Source organism: Trichosurus vulpecula, chromosome 7 (assembly GCF_011100635.1).
Source record: "Trichosurus vulpecula isolate mTriVul1 chromosome 7, mTriVul1.pri, whole genome shotgun sequence".
Classification (NCBI taxonomy): domain Eukaryota; kingdom Metazoa; phylum Chordata; class Mammalia; order Diprotodontia; family Phalangeridae; genus Trichosurus; species Trichosurus vulpecula.
Window position 1 is genome coordinate 57,293,248 of NC_050579.1, and position 6,517 is coordinate 57,299,764.

A 6,517-nucleotide genomic window follows, 5' to 3' on the forward strand; every position below is an offset into this window, starting at 1 on the left:
GCAGGTAGGGCTCTGTTCCCCCAACAGTCTCAAACTGATCCCCACCTGCCAAAATCCCACCAGGATCTCCCTTGCTCAACAGTCATAGGTTGAGGCTCCTCTCAGCAGCTGGCTGTAGGAGGGACTCGGACATTTAGAACCTTTCAAACCTGAGGAGTCATCAATTTCAATCCTTCTGCTAAGATGGAGGACCACTAGGTCTTACCATCTGACCTGCCTCTAATCCCTAAGGACCACTGGACCTCATCATCTATCTACCTTGCCCTCCAGATTTCGAGGGAAAGCCGTCCACCCTGAAGCTAAACATATGTTGCCTCCCCCGATTAGAATGTGAGCTTTTTGAGAGTAGGAACTGTCTTAATTTTCCATATGTATTCCCAGTGCTTGGCACATAGTAAGCACTTAATAAGTGTTTTTTCCATTTTGTCTTCTGGCTTTTGACCTCATCACTCAACAGAAACTGATCTCCAAAAATAGTAATGGTTTCTTAAGCTGCCAGATCTAATGGTCTTTTCTCAGTCCTCATTCATCTTGACCTTTCTGCAGCACTGGCCACTCCTGACCATATTCTCCTCCTATGCCTGGTTTTTGTGACCCCTTGATCTTTCCTGGTTCTCCTCTCACCTGTCCGACTGCTCTTCCTCAGTCTCCTTTGCTGGCTTTTCATCCATATTATGTCCCCCAATTGTGAGTGTGCAACAAGGCTCTGTTGTGGGCCCCTTTTCTTTCAACCCTCTTGGGGTGATCTCATCTGTTCCCATGGGTTTAATTGTCATGTCACTGCAGATGAATACCAGACCTGTATATCCAGTCTCAGACTTTCTCCTGAGCTCTACTTCCTCATCCACCAAGTTCCTGTTGGATATTTCAGACGGGATACCCCATAGACATCTCAAATGCAACTTGTCTAAAACAGAACTGATTATCTTCCCCTCAGCAAATCCACCTTGCTACTAAACTTTCCTAATGCTCCTGCGGGTACCATCATCCTTCTAGGTTTCGGGATTTGAGGTCTTGGCATTATCCTTGGCTCATCACCCTACCTTATCCAAATAAATAACTAATCGGTTAGCAAATCTTATCATTTTTACCTCCACATCTCCCACATCTGCCCTCTTCTCACTAGTCAAACATCCAACACCTGAGTTTAGATCATCCCTTTTCACCTCATCTCCCTTAACTCTTTCTCTACTCCAATCAGTCCCTACACTGTGGCCAAATTGATTTTCCTTAACACAGATCTAAGTATGTCATTTATCTACTCAATAGACTCCAGTGGCTTCCTATTACCTCTGGTTTTTGAAGCTCTTTATAATCTGGCTGCAAACCTGCCTTTCCAGCCTTATTACATATCTCTCCCCTTTCTGTACTTTATGGTCTAGCTAAACTGGCTGCTCACACATAGTACGCCATCCCTTGTCTTCATACCATGTCTGGAAAGCCCACCTTACACTTCCTTCCAAACTCAGTTCAAGCACTGTCTTCTCCAACATAGAAAGATGCATGTGGCCCGCAATACTCCAGTATGTGGCAGGAACCAGATTAAAATGTAATTATGAAATAACAAAATAAATAAAAACACAAAAGAACATAGATAATGTTAATATGTGGTTTTCTAAATCAATATGCAGCCTCCGAGGATCCTTATGTGTGTTCAGTCATTCCTGTTTCTATTTACTTTGATACCACCTTTCTACATGAAGCCCATCCTGATTTCCTCAGTTACTAGTGCCCTCCCTCCCAAAAATACATGGCATTTATTTATTCTGTATGCACGCACACACACACACACACACACATGCACATGCGTGTGCATGCCATTTGTGAGGAGGGACTATTTTACTATTGTTTTTGTATTCTGAGTGCCTAGCATATAGCAGGTGATTAATAAACATTTGTTGATTAACTTTCATTTTCTGGGGAATGAAATAAAGGCTGTCCTATATTGCATATATTCATTGTTCCTTGAATGCTTGTATGGCATCTGGGAGACCTAAACATGAACTATATTTTGAGATTTCCCAGAGGAAATTCTGAGGAAGAACAATACCAATCACAGACAGTGATATTCAGGATAGCCCTCAAGATTGGAATTCATCCAGGCAAACCCAGAGTTTGAGGGCCTTGGGCCAAAGATTATAACAATACCTGCAAATTTTTGAAAACATGGCAATGTGTATCTGTGGGACACTTTTAGTCTACAGAAGTGTGCAGTGGATCCCAAATAGAATTGAAAATGACAGCACTCGGTTCATATGCAGGTTCAAAGACCACTTAAAATAAGCCTTTGCCCCACTTCCCTCAGCCCATAGGTTAAGAACCACTGAGACTTTTGGGGATGTGGTGCCAATGATTTGCATTTCAATTTGTTTAGCCCTGCCAAATAACTGAGATTGTCAGGACACTGTGAATGAGAGAAGAAGGAAAAAGGAGAAGGAGAAGGAGAAGGAGGAGAAGAAGGAGGAGGAGGAGGAGGAGGAGGAGAAGAAGAAGAATGAGGAGGAGAATAAAGAGGAGGAAGGCGGGAGAGGGAGAAAGGCTTGACAAATTTTTTGGGAAGATGTGGTGAGCTCCAACAGTAGGATAAGGAACTTGAGGCAGGGGAATCTCTGAATTAGGATCTCCTACTAGTCACTGGCTTATGTATTGCAGCTCCTATGACCACAAGGGTCAGGGAGAAAAGGCAATGGAGAGGAGAGGAGGTGAGAAGGGAGAATGGAGATGGAGAAAAATTATTGTGGAAAGGACAATACAGAGAGAAGGAAGAGGCAAACTAGGAAAGGGAGATGGGGATAGAGGTGAACTTTGGGAGAGGAGGGACCAGATTGGGGAAAGAGTGGGGGAGGGAAAAGGAAGATCTGGAACCTGTTAACACTTTGGCTGTAAACAGAGTGGAGCCGGGCAGTGGGCGGGCAAGCAGCTGTCCTGGGCTGGCTTCCATGGGCTCTGGGGACTATGTGTGAGTTTGAATGGGCATGACTCAGGAATACTGGGTGGTCACTGATCAGCTCTTTTCCCAAGGGAGAAGATTACTCTCTCATCCCATGGTTCCCTACCAGCGTTCCTCTCCCTTTTACATGCTGTCTCTACCTGTCACAGACTCTCAACTGACCTGGGAGTCAAGCTTGCAGATAGCAATAACCAAGGACTGTGGCATAATAAAACTTAACAGAACCCCTCAAAACCTGTTTTTCCCCTCCCTGTCTCAATTCTAATCCTGCTAATTAGCTTCCGTGACCTCAGGCCTCAGTTACTTAACCTCTCTGGGCCTCAGTTTCTTCAACTTTAAAATGGACTCAATGAATCTACATTCCTTTCCACCTCTGACATTCTGTGATTTTCAGTCTCCACTTCTGTTTTGCTTGTCTTTAATTCCTTTCATTTTTATTCTTTACCTACTTGATCAGTAGCACCAACCACTCCGAAGTTGCTGCTACCTCTGAGGTCCTGCCGCTGTCCCTCCATGGCACATCTTTTTGTGATTCCCCAGTTATGGGGTTAGAGGCTCCTGGGCATGGTCGGACAACATAGGGCCCCCAGGGACAAACATCTGATTCCTGCCCCCTTCCACATGAAGGTGAAATGGGTTCCCTTCTGGGGCCATGTCTGGGATGCAAACCAGATTAGCTCATCTCTCTAATCCTCTCTGTGCTGGGGCCTCTGCCAGGCAGGGACACCCACAGAGCTGAACTAGGAGGGAAGGGAAAGGGAGGGGAGAAGATTCTTGGGGAAGGACAGCAAATGCCATCTTCCCCCCTCACGCACCCCATCTGCCTTCCACCACTATCTCCTTCTGATTACTGGCCCTCACTTGGTGATCAACCCTGAGAGGCCAGGGTTGGGTTAAAGTAGAATTCATATCATTCCAGATTTTTCTCCCAAGCCTCACTCCAAAGCTCCAGAAGTCATCTTTTATGTGCCCCTGTCTAGAAAGGCTGAATCCCAACCCAAATACAGTCTTTCATCTCTTGGATAGGATACTCTGCAGAGGTAAGAGAACAAATACCCCTCTCCACTCTCCTCCTCCCCGGTACCATAAAAACTGGGGTATATGGAGGAGGAGCCTAGTAAGGGGACCTCTAGAAGTACAGAAAGTCTCCCTGCTCCCATGCTCCCCCTGGTCTTGGGGATGAGCCAAGTCAGACGCCCCCAGCCCCTCTCTAAGGTCTTATTTGGAGCATCTCTCTTGGCTGATAAGATCAAAGCATTCCCTGGGCCAAATCATTACCTTATTTTCGAGGCAATTACAGAACTTATTGCCTCAATTAGCTTGGCCTCCAGCTGCAGCCGTTTATCTCTGTCTGTCATTGAGCCTGAAGAGGAAGGGGGCCACCTCAGCCCAGCAGCCAGCTCAGTGTTTGGGTGAGGGGAACTGTGATTAGAAGGGGAGGAGGGTTCCATCACCTGACTGGGCTGAGGAGCTGAATCCGGGCAAGGATAGTTTCCCCCAAGAGATAAAGGTTTGCAACTTAGCAAGGGGTGTATCTTCTCCTAACTCTTCCTCATATTTGTCCTGGAGAGGACAGAGTGGAGTTCCCCACTGTGGTTGCCCCAAGTCACTGCCAACACCCCCAGTCCCTCCAAGTTCTTCACCCAGTCCTGGGCTCAACACCTGCCTGCCAGATGTGGATTAGGGGCCATCCAGTCAGTGCAGTCACAAGAGGAGGGATGGGGGAGGTGGGATAGGCCAGGGTCTTGGGCTAGCAGAGAAAGGGGTCAGGCTGGGAGCTAGACCGCCTGGGCTCCTTTCCCAGATCAGCAGCTGAATGAGTCATTCTCTTTCTGCAGCCAGAGGGGGTGAGGGAGCAGAGCCCCGGGTCAGAATTCCAGCTGGGGCCACGGGAAGCAGGAGACTGGAAGGGGGGAAGCTGGACCTGGGCTCAGAGTGTGGCCCGAGCTACCTGCTCCCAGCGGCCACTTCCAGCACCTGGGAGGCAACCCTAGGCGGCCTCGCCTCTGTAGTCCAGCTGCGCTCTGCTGGCCGCTCCGTCTGTGGTTCGCAGAGGCCGTGCGCCCTCCTGTGGTGGGAGCTGCAAACTGCCGGGCTAGACCAGAACACGTCGGTGCGCCCCAGGTTCGTTCGCATCCCCAGACCTCATGGCGGGAAGGAAACCTGAAAGGTCGGGGGACGTAGCGGCCCCCGCACACAACTTTGAGAGCCAGAGTGACCCAGGGATAACTCATCCCCTTCCAGCCAGCCTGGAGACGCGCTTCTCCAAATGTAGGGAGGCGACGCGGGACTACCCCGTATTCGGGTTCTTAGGAAAAACGGTTCCGACTTGATAGGACCCCCTACTTTGTTTTCCCCGGGCGTAACGTTCAGGGACCTACGGTCACGTCCAGGGCATGACTAGGCACCAGAAGACTTCGTGGAAGAGATATAGTCCCATTACCAACAATGATTATGTGATGTTACACATTTACACATTTATAGAAATTTATAGAAATTTCCTCCCAACGACCGGTGAGGAGGGTAGTGTAAGAAAGAATAAGAAATGGAAACAGAAAGAGCTGGGTTCAGATCCTGTCTCAGCGCTTAGTCGTGGGATCATGAATGAGCAAATTTCTTTAGTCATTTTTATTACAAGAATCGGCATGGCATAAATCCTGAGCAGGAAGGAAACTCAGACACCATCTCATCCCACCCCCTACATCGTCCAGCTGAGAAAACTGAGGTCCGGGAAGGTTTGTGACTTGCCCAAGAGTCAGAGGTGGAGATTTGATCCAGAGCTTTACTTTCCATTGCATCAAACTAGTCTCTTTAATGGAAGGGAAATTGAACGTGGAATCAGGACAACCTGGCCCATATACTGCCCATGTGTCCCTGGGCAAATCACTTAGGGTGTCAGTACAGGAGATGGCTCCCTAAGAGAGGAAGTTTCAGAGCACCTGTGATCTGCATTGGTAGACAACTTCGTTGAGAATCCCCTGCAGGAGTAAATTCACAGGTTGAGTAAAAAAAAAATTATGTATTATTTCCACTTTGTTGTATGATGATGAATCATGGAACACTCCATCCTTCCAAGAATTAAGAAGGGCCATCATTCAGAAGGCAATGGTGAGGCAAATGCTGGGGGGTGGGTAGGCTGCAACATAGAACAAATAAAGAACTCTCCCTCTTCATCTCTGGTTTCTGGCTTCCCTGGTTCCCTTCAAGTCTCAGTTGAAATCCCACCTTCTGCAAAAAGCCTTTCTTGATTCTGCCTTGATGTTTGCGTCTTATCTCTAATTCATTTTACACACGTGTGTATCTGTTTGTTCAGTCATTTTTCAGTTGTGTCTGACTTAGTTACCCCATCTTAGGAGATTTTCTTGGCAAAGATACTAAAGTGGTTTGCCATTTCCTTCTCCAGATCATTTAACAGATAGGGAAATCGAGGCCAACAGGGATAAGTGACTTGCCTAGGGTCATACAGCTAGTTAAGTATCTGAGGCTGGATTTAAACTCAGGGAGACAAGTCTTCCTGACTCCAGGCCCAGAGCCCTAGCCACTGTGCCACCTATCTTCCATCTATCT